Here is a 4,706-nt window from a genome sequence, read left to right on the forward strand (position 1 = left end):
TTCTCTTTTACTATTTTGATAGCTTTATTGACCGCCACTCGGACTATCTTCCTACAATCTACTTCATATGGTCAACTATCTTCTTTCAAAAATAATTTTCGAGGGGATGAATCTCACAGCTGACTGGATGCTAGAGGTGCTAGCTGGAATATGGATACAGTTAATAATATAATGCTCCATTGATTAAAGCAAATGCAATCACCACGTCACTACTCTTCTAATGAAACACAATATTGCTTTTAGCTATAGCTTCAATAATTATATTATATTGTTTAATATCAATAAATAATTGATATTAATTATTTTCTCACTAAAGGTTATAGCGTTCGTAATGATGAGAGATAATTGACAGTAGATGAATTATATGATAAGATGGTTGGGGGTGCGGTCAAAATATAACACAAATAAGTTGAAATAACTTAACTTAATTGCAAGTTGAAATAACTTAATTAATCGTGCGAATTAAAGATCGGCCTGGGTTAGGGTTACCAACAAATGTCCCAAGGGCGTTGAGAAACGACGAATCTGTAATTATAAAAGTCATTAAATTCATCCATCAGACTAACTTAATAACCAGCCTTTAATTATTATAATTATCTATTTAACTTGCCTTATTTTTAATATTAGAACAGTCAGTTATCTGCTTTCCACCATCCTTTCCAATATCGTAACGATTATTAAACAAATTATAATTGCCACAAATTTAATTATAATTGGTGCGGATCAGTACACCATACCAAAGCTATGACTAAAACAACTAGGCCTTACCAAAGCCAACAACCAACGGGCGTTGATGACCAGGCTGTTGAACGCCCTTTCAAAACTAACAAACAAAGATCGGCCTGATTTGGTTAATATATTTTTTTGTTAACGATTGTTTATGGATGGTTTATAGTCTTATACAAAAGAACTAACTATATACCACGGCATAAAAAAAAAAAAATGATAAAAATAATAATTTTTAAGAGGTGAGAAAAGTAAAGTTAATAACACAATATAACGATATTCGTAGACCTAACAATACCATCATTTGCCCTCTAATGGAAAAATAAGAACAAAGAAATATGTTAATTCAAAAAAATGAAGAAGAGAAGAAAAAAATAAAAAGAAGTAATGGATAAATATAGAATTCATAACACAATGTCCTGCAGCAGGCTGGGCTTCAGTCTTCGGGTTGTGGTTGGGTTTTCTAAGTTGTAGGTCACTGCTCCTTGAAACTGTTGGTAACTGTTGGTAACTCGGAGTTGAACTTTTTTTTTATGTAATCCTCTATTGCCTCCATTTGTAATTCTTAATCTATCTTTAAAGGCAATAACAAAAATTATAAATAATATTTGGCTCATTATAAATAATATTTGGCTCATTATAGATAATATTTGGCTCAGATAATATTTGGCTCATTATAGATAATATTTGGCTCAGTATAAATAATATTTGGCTCATTATAGATAATATTTGGCTCATTATAAATAATATTTGGCTCATTATAGATAATATTTGGTTCATTATAAATAATATTTGACTCAATATAAATATTATTTAGCTCAAATAAAAATAGTACATATTACTATTTGAGTTTAATTTGACCACACCCCGACCATATTCCATTTATTGATACACATGGTCAATCAGCAATCTTCGAGTATAATAATCTATGTACTTTTTTTTATTTGATACCAGATCGCCCTGATGGACCTTACATTTTTAATGTATTTTTTTTTTCTAACAATGTTGTAACTATATACCACGGTATAAAAAAAAGAAGATAAAATAAGTAAATAAAAATAATAATGTTTAAGAAGAGAAAAAAGTATATAACACAAAATAACGACATTCGTAGACCTAACAAAACAAACAATTGCCCTCTATGAGAAAAAAGAAAAAAAAACATGTTAATTCGAAAAAAGGACGAAGAGAAGAAAAAATACAATAAAAGTAATGACAATAATAGTATTGATAAATATGGAATTTATAACTTGATGTCCTGCAGCAGCCTGGACTTCAGTCTTCAAGTCGTGGTTGGGTTTCCCAAGTTGTAGGTCACTGTTCCTTTAACTGTTGGTGTAGAAGTTTATGAAACATTTTTTAATTTTTTTGATGTAATCCTTTATATTGCCTCCATTTGTAATTCCTAATCTATCTTAAAGGCAATAACAAAAATAATATAAACGAAATAAATTGGTACAATATTTACTTTTTTTTTAAATAACAAATTAAATTAAAATTGTATTTTTTAAAAAATTTCTTCTTCAGTAATTAACACTATATATCCAGTCTTCTCATTACTTCCAACTCTATCATATCTCATATTACTCTTTTCCAGTAGTCAACACAAATATTGAGTTTACTACAGAAGTGTTGTTTTTAATTTTTTCGACTCATTAAAAATTGATACTTTTAGTAAGTACACACAAAGTAAAAGAAAGAAATAATATACAAACTGTGCAAAAAGAAGCTTATATTAAAGGAAAATGGAAGCAACATTTTATCTAAATTAATATTAATAAGTGTAATTCATTAGTAAATGTAATAAATTAAAATAGAATAAAATATATCATAATTTATTATATATTTATATTATTTATTATGTTTTAATGTATCTTTGTTCTCATATCAATCTACAGTCACCTATTAACACCTCATTAACATTATTCCTCAATATTATAATTTCTAACTAAAAATATGTTCTCAAAGTTCAAAAAACAAAATCCAAACTTTCGGATATTTCCATGCTTTATGACTTCGATATTTCGATGTTTAAATTACGCTTGTTATTATTTATCAACCCTATGAATCGAATTATTGTAAATAACATTGTATAATATTCGACTTGTCTCAAATAATCTCTTCTGATCCCTTTAATATTGTCGAATGCCTGATTGATCTGTATGCTTTGTATTAGCCGCTTGCAATTTGCTTTTCGAGTTTCTCCTCTTTTTAGTTATCCAATAATAAAGAAGAAGAATTTTAAAAAATCTTTATTTAATTTATAGATATTACAATCCGCCACACTATTGTGGACAATATGTAATAGTGATGATTGATCTCATTCATATTAAAATAAAAGTACACACAAATTAATAAAATCTCTCTTAAAATAAATACAAACAGAAGGATAAAGAAAATGAACATAATCAAACTGTGTTTAAATAATAATCTAATCTCTAGTCACATTTATACAATCGATCTGAGGATCCCTGAGTCCACTCTATCCTCCACGTGTGAGGGGTAGAGCAGAGCTCAAAAAATCACTGTTAGTGAGCCAGTGGAGGCTGAGCAAGTGCGCTAAAGCCGCAAAACTCAACTTGAGTAGAGAATCTGACCATTGCCAGAATTCCAATTGTCCATTTTTATTTTATAATAAGTCTTTTGGCTAATGCCGTTTCAACCTTCTAGATGGGGTGTAATGATGGGTGAAACTAGATAAAGTATGATCTAATAATAAAAGAATAAAAGTAAAACAAAGTGATAAAACGACAATTATAAAAACAATGGTAAAATATTATAAGAGAATGATGTTAAATATAATAAATTTGCTTTGATGTCCTTATCGGATAAACGGAATCCTGAGATGAAGGGCCTTTTCATGCTCGTAAAGATCTGGGACAACAAATTATCCTTTGCGACATCAAAGTATCAAAGGACACAAAACTGGCGCCCGTTAAATCCTTTATCTCTCTCCTCTCCTTGCCATTTATAAAAGGACACAGCCTTCAAGCTATTCACTGTCTTCACAGAAGAACTAATTTCCGAGTCCCGCTTTTTAGTATGGAGTTTGCGCCTCCCTTCCTTTCCAAGAAATATCTAATTCGGAGGTAAAAGGCAGTGTGTACATTTTTCCCAATTTAATATTATTACGTATTTTTATTTAAGTGTGTCCTCTTCACAAAGAGGAATTTATGAATATCTTCGATTCATTGAATCGAACCAACTATTATTCCGGATTTTGTTTTTGATTATTTTAGTTGATTATTTTAATTTTTGAACTGAAAAAACTTTAGAAATATAACAAAACCTATTCTATATTTTTCTTGTACAACGTTCCGGGACATTATACCATACTAATGCACCATTTCATCCACATAATGGTAATTTTTTTCAATTTCAATTTTAAAATCTTGTCCTCAAGGTAGTATCCTTGGTCCCATCCTCTACACCGTCTATACAGCTGACATTCCAACCAATCCTAACACTATCCTCACCACCTATGCCGATGACACATGAGTGCTAACTGTTAATAATAACCCATTAATTGTATCCCAAAATCTCCAATCCCATATCCCAGCCCTCGAAGATTGGTGTCGTAATTGGAAGATTGAGATAAATTCCAACAAATCCCATCAAATCATCTTTACCCTTCGTCGTAAACCTACCTACTACTCTACAGTTTCATTTAATGATGCTACTCTTACCCCTGTCGAACAGATCCGCTACCTTGGACTACATTTGGACAAGCGATTAACCTGAAATCCTCACACAAGACTGAAAAGACAGGAAACTGAACGTCGATTTCGACTATTACAGCACTTACTAGACAAACGGTCTAAACTTCCAACACATTACAAAAGGCTGATCTACATGACTGTAATAAGGCCAATCTGGACATATGGAGTTGAGCTTTGCGGCTCCACTAAACCTTTGAATTCCTCTCGTATTCAATCCTTATAATCCAAAACCCTTCGTAAAATCCTCAATGCTCCTTACTT

This window comes from Halyomorpha halys, unplaced genomic scaffold (assembly GCF_000696795.3).
Source record: "Halyomorpha halys isolate HHAL.00 unplaced genomic scaffold, Hhal_1.1 Scaffold1615.1, whole genome shotgun sequence".
Lineage (NCBI taxonomy): Eukaryota > Metazoa > Arthropoda > Insecta > Hemiptera > Pentatomidae > Halyomorpha > Halyomorpha halys.